This window comes from Pelecanus crispus, chromosome 4 (assembly GCF_030463565.1).
Source record: "Pelecanus crispus isolate bPelCri1 chromosome 4, bPelCri1.pri, whole genome shotgun sequence".
Classification (NCBI taxonomy): domain Eukaryota; kingdom Metazoa; phylum Chordata; class Aves; order Pelecaniformes; family Pelecanidae; genus Pelecanus; species Pelecanus crispus.
In genome coordinates, this window is record NC_134646.1 from 66,245,225 (window position 1) to 66,251,224 (window position 6,000).

The 6,000-nt window shown below is 50.0% G+C and overlaps 1 protein-coding gene across 1 annotated transcript in view; it reads right to left on the reverse strand.

Annotated features, from left to right (window-relative positions):
- The window catches only part of STIM2 (stromal interaction molecule 2), a 70,120-nt gene extending 65,698 nt beyond the window's left edge, over positions 1–4,422 (reverse strand). The window contains exon 1 of the mRNA XM_075708770.1: positions 4,391–4,422. The gene's annotated coding sequence lies outside the window, so the exon portion shown is untranslated. The remainder of the gene's footprint in view (positions 1–4,390) is intronic.
- Positions 4,423–6,000: the final 1,578 nt, after the last annotated feature.

Consider the following 6,000-nt stretch of genomic DNA (forward strand, 5'->3'; position numbering starts at 1 on the left):
AAGACCAGATCATGAAAAGCTTAACTAGAGACCAACAGATAGAAGTAATAGAATAAAAAAAGCCTGACTCGGTTTTCATCACTAGAGAATCTGCTAGCCTTAAAAAGCAGTTCGCTAGGGAAGTGACAGAAGTCTCATAGCTCACAACCTTTTAAGACCAGTGCATGCCATAATAATCATGCAAAGATTGTTTTGCTTCGTGACCAAAATCACTGCACTATTTGTATTACTTGAGAAGCAGAAGGGAGATTGTACAGTTAGGGCTGGGCTGGTCTCATCTCAGATGTTTGACTATATCAATTCCTCCTTAGGATGTAGGTAAATACCATTTCCTTTGACCCTAGAAATCCGGTTTAAAAGCAAAGACTTTTTGCACAAGGGTACTTAGCAGCATGCAGAGCCGTCTCCATCAGCAGTTGGACTAGATGATCGTTGTAGGTCCCTTCCAACTGAACTATTCTATCTATCTATCACATGAAATCTCACACGCAACCACCAACTTCCAAATGGATTGATTATTCAAGCCCAAAAAGGCCACTACCGCAGTTTCACAGTCACCTTAGTGATACAATTCTGTGGACAGCTAGGCTCATGCCATCACAGGAGGCAGGCCACCCTTCTTCTGCACTGCTGACCCCACCTGTGCAGTCCCATCTTCTCTTCTTTGCACTGGTGCTAGTGCTTAAAGCATGTCAGGAAAGAGTCTGACCCATCGGTTTTCCTACTGCCTGCATTTCTTTTCACATTCCTGCAAGTTAAAGCAACAGACAGTGCTCATCACAACACTGGGGGCAACGAGGGTACAAAGTAGAAAGAGAGCAGGAACTCCCTCCCTCCAGTGGGTTGCGAGTACTGGGATGAGCATGCCTTGTCCCACCAGGTCTCCTGTGCTAACAATATTGCTCGCATGGCCAGCTGGGGTCAACTCCAAAGAAGAAAGTCACCCTTCAACAGCCACCCACGTTAGAATGGCTTAAACCAGTTGTGAAGCTGCAGCTAAAAACACATGCTTTCTAGAAACCCTTGCTTCTCAAATGCCGAAGTCGGATTAATTTGAAGAGTGTAAAGGTGATGGATAAGTTCCAGAATGGAAACTCAACTGAAAGAAAAAAAAATATCTTTGAATGACTTTTCAGGAGAAGGTTACATTATGTTGTCCATCATTTCTTCAGTAAACACAATGTAGTGCTGTAGTTAAAAATGGTCCAGCTCAATATTATAAACTGTTATTTGAGAGAAATTTGTTAGCCAAATACAGGCTCAGGTTCTCTGTCTCACCTGAAAGGCAGCCAAATTAATCCATGATCATGGATTAAATTTAGACTTTTAAACAAGAAAAAAAATATCCAGAATTATCCAGAATTACAAAGCAACTTTTGATTAAAAGTCAATGAATAAACTAAATGCAAAAACCTGGTGTTATCTTCAGGCTCAGAACAGAAGGTTCCTTGAAACTTTCTACCAAATTAAGTAGTGAATGAGCAGAGACAGAATGAATAAAAAATAGCCTCATGGTGTTCCATCCAGTGGAAACACCGTTTTGTTGATCTGATTTTCATAACTCTGACTAAATACCTTCAGCACAGTGTCAGATGTTACATATACAGCTGTCATTTATAAATTACCATTAAAAAAGCATATATACACAGGAAGACAACAATAATGATCATCTATATAAGCAATTAAGTAAATCCCTGAATATCTGATGAAATATGGCAGGAGCAGAATCTTCAGCTCTTTCCTAGTCTGAAAATTCATCGTACATCCCTTTTCTGTCAAGTGTCTAGGTTAACTTTGCAGCTGCTTCTCCGACCCAATAAAAACCTCCAATAATGGGGAACTTGTTGAACAAACTATGTGATTTGACTTTCCAGCCTATATTTAACCTAAATCTCGCCCACCTCAATTTTCTTCCTCTTAACCACGAAGAAAACGGAAAAAGTTTAAAAAAAAAAAAATCAATATGCTTCTGTGAACTATTTCTTAATACACGCCCCTCCTTTTCCACCGCCTTTTCCACCCCCCAAAATAAAGCAACACTTTTAATTTTTTTTTTTTTTGCATCAGTCATAGGTTCTGAGCCTCTCAAATCCATATTGCTACTTTCCTCTGTACTTTTTGGATTGTTTAATACTCAAGACTAGACACAAAAGTGCAATCAAAAGGAAAAAAGTAAAAGCCTTCTGTAATTTAAAATGGATCAACATATCCAAGGATAGCACCCACTTTTGCCAGCTGCATAACGTTGCTTATTCAGACCAATTTGTGCCTAGAACTCCTGGATTATTTCCTACAGCTGTGCTGCCAGTACACCTCTATCTGAGCATCTGATAGCCTCTTCCTTGCGCAGTATTTTACACTTAGCAGCTTTTTATCTTCTGGATTGCACTTCTCAAACCTATCAAAAGGACTGAACTAAAAGTTTATTCTTTTCCGGATGAGTGTTGGCAATCCCTCCTAACTCAACAGCACATCTGTAAGTTTTATCTTTTAAGATAATATAACTGAAAATCACCCCCTGAACATGTCATCTGGTTTTCTCCCAACCTTCAGGAGTTCTTCCAGCTTTGCAAAGAGTGACTTAAAACTATTTGGGGGTTAGTTACCAGACAGACAACTTACATGATCAACTGAAACACTGTATTTATCAAGCAGATGAACATGGAACTATGTTAAAAACCTCCTAAAGATTAAAGCTGATTCTAAAATGGCTCTTAACCATACGTATTTTCCAGACCAAACAATCATGTAACACAATAAATCCACTTATAACATGCTAAATTTCTCAAATAAATGTATTTCTTCACCAGATTCACTGCTGGGGAGGGGAGGACCACCACGACAGCTGACAAGCATCTCGGTACTTTCACAGTCCATAAAATATAGAAAAAAAAGTACTTTCTTCCATACAGACTGACACATCAAAATTGATTAAGCATGAAATGTAGACAGCATCAGCACTATACATAGCAAGAACCGTCTTAATACCACCTACAACCAGATTAATTACAGCCTTAAAAAAAAAAAAAAAAAGCTGTTCCAATACAGCATTTTCATAACACCCTTGGGAGGTACGACTGCTGCTTCACAGACTGCGGATGTTCCAACTTCCTTAGTTTACATGGCAAGCCAGCAGATTGGACAATTTAGATTTCAGAAATGCCGTGTGCTCAAACAAGATCGCTAGATCACGTAGCCTCGCACCTCCATCTCGGAGTTATTTCAGGAATACTGTTGAAGTTTCATTAATTATAATTAAAATTTATGGTTTTAAAGTGTTACATTGAGAAGAAAGCCGTGCATGTTTCATCCACTTCGGTTCAGTGATTTTATCTCAGGATGTCAATGCTATTTCAAACAACATCAGAAGCTTTTCTGTGATAAGAAACGCACGCTACTTTGCTTCAGAAGGGGTATGGTTTTTTTCTTCTCTCTTCCACCTTCCGCACTCCCTCTCCAATCAGAGAGCTTTTTGAAAAGCACATTATGAAACTTCTAAATGTTTTTGAGTATTTCCTAACTTAAGGCAAATCCCGTGTCCCTGAGTGAAAAGTCTGAAGACCGTAGAGCTTCCTACTATTCATTACGAGATCGATTCAGGATGTGCATAAGCAATTCAGAACCGTCAAAGCCTGCTGAAATTCGATTATTTTAAATGTTTCAGTGCAAGTGCTGGTTTGAACTGCAGGCATCACCATTTGCCGTCGGTACGACAGTACGAATATATTCACTTTTTTAAAGAGAATTAAGTCAAGGCGAAAAAGCTTTCCACGGAGAACTAAAAGCCCTCCGAGGGCGCGGGATGGGCATCTCCGTCTTTACAGCATGGGGCTCCGGGCGGCGTCGGGACCCGCAGCCGGCGGGGATTGGGGGGGGGGTCACCTCGCCGCCTCCCGGGGGCCGCTGCAGCCGCCCACCCGCGCCTGAAGGCGCCCGCCGGCTGCGGGAGCGCGGCGGCCGCGCACGGCGGCTCCGGGCCGGGGTCGCCCGAGCCACTCGGGCGGCCCCGCGGCCGCCGACGCGGAAGCGGCGGCTCCGGATGGCAACAATATCGCTATTCAGCGGGATCCCGCAAATACCCTGCTGGGCGGGGAGGGGCGGCGGGGCCGGCCAGCCCCCGCCGGGGCAGTACCGCAGCGCCGCCGCTGCCGCAGCCGGACCCCCTGCAGACCGGCCCGGCGCCCTCTGCGGAGCCGCAGCGCGGCCGGCCCCGCGGCGGCGGGAGGCGGCTCAGCGGCGCCAGGAGCAACCGCGGGGCCGCCGGGCGCGGCGGGGCCCCGGCAGGAAGGCGTCCGTGCGCGCCCCCCCCCCCCCCCCCCCCACACACACCCCCGCCCCGCCGCCGGGATGCTCCCCCCGCCCCGCCGGCGGCACGCGCGGGAGCCGTTACCTGCCACAACCCCCGCCGTCTCCCCCGCAGAGGCGGCGGCGCCTCCCCGGCCGCCCCGCCGGCCGCCGCCAACGTCCGCAGCCGCCAGCTCGCATCCCCCGCCGGCGGCGGCGGCGGCGGCGGGCGGCAGCAGCAGCCCCAGCAGAAGCAGGCAGGTCGGCACCGGAGTCGCCGCCGCCCGCCCGCCGGGCGCTCGGAGCCCGCTCATCGGTACGGCCGCTGCAGCGAAGCGAAGGGAGGGAGGGGAGGGACGGAGGGAAGGGGCTGCAGCTCCGCCGCTGCGACGCTGCCCGCTCCGGCGGCACCGACCCGCCTCGGCGCCGGCCCCACGCTGCCTCCCGCCGCTTCCGGCGGCCGCCGCCGCCGAGCCACCCGGGCGACACGTCACCGCGCGGTGACGTCACCGGGGCGGGCCGGCGGCGGAGCTCGGGGCGGGCGCGGCCGCGGCGGGGCCGAGCCCGCGGGCTGCGGGGCGGGGCGCGGGAAGCAGCGGGCTGTCACCTCCGGCGGCCGGCGGCAGGCTCCTAGGCCGCTCGGCGCGGGGAAGCGCTCCCGCGGCGGCAGCTCCTCCCCGGTGCGCTGGGGCGGCTCCCGGGCGGCGGGGGGGCCCCGCGGCGGCAGCTCCTCCCCGGTGCGCTGGGGCGGCTCCCGGGCGGCGGGGGGGCCCCGCGGCGGCAGCTCCTCCCCGGTGCGCTGGGGCGGCTCCCGGGCGGCGGGGGGGCCCCGCGGCGGCGGCGGCGGGCGCAGCGCGGAGGTGTGCCGGGGGCGGCGGGGCCCTGGCGCCGGTCGCGGAACGCCCTCGGATCCAGGCCGGTTCCTTGGCCGGATCCGGGAAAGGCGAAGCGTCTTAAGGCGTCCGAGCTACGGGGCGGGGGATGAGACCCAGGACTTGGTTAAATTTGGCCTTGTCACACCAACACTGCAACAAAATGCAGGAGAGCTTTCCCAAGGGACAGAATGTATGAAAGAAGTTTCAGTTCGGCACGCGCAGCCCTTTCAAAACAACAACGAAAAAAAACCATTAATGGTGTTTTAAACCTCATCCCATACAACTGACATGAGGAAAACTAAGCCCTCGCAAAGATTAAACCCTGATTTAATTGTGTTTAGGACCTTGGCAAACCAATCAAAAAAAACTTTTGCTTAAGACATTTCCATCAAGCCACTGAACGGGAATAACATCTATATCGTGCCTTGTCCTGTCCAACAATGTGGGATTTTCAACCGGTCTGTTTTGAGTCATTTAACCAGGAATAACGCAGACCAAATCCAATCTAATATCTCAGATACACAGTACAAGAGAAAACCATGCAGCATGGATGGTAAAAGCTATACATACATTACATTCACTATTAACTGTTGCAATCACCTAAGAAATAACAGAAGTGTTTTGAAAGGGTCTTGAGAAAAGCCTTTGCCTGCTTTGTTAAGCCTACAGGAGATAGCAGCATAAAATGGAGTGGTACAGGCTGCCTTCACAGGTCAGCAGAATCCAGAAAGCTAACTGTGAAATGATTATAGCACTGTGAAATGCAGCGGGAAATAATTTATCTAGCAACAAATTTAACATGTCTAGTCCATCCCAGCTCCAACATATTTCTATGCAAAAA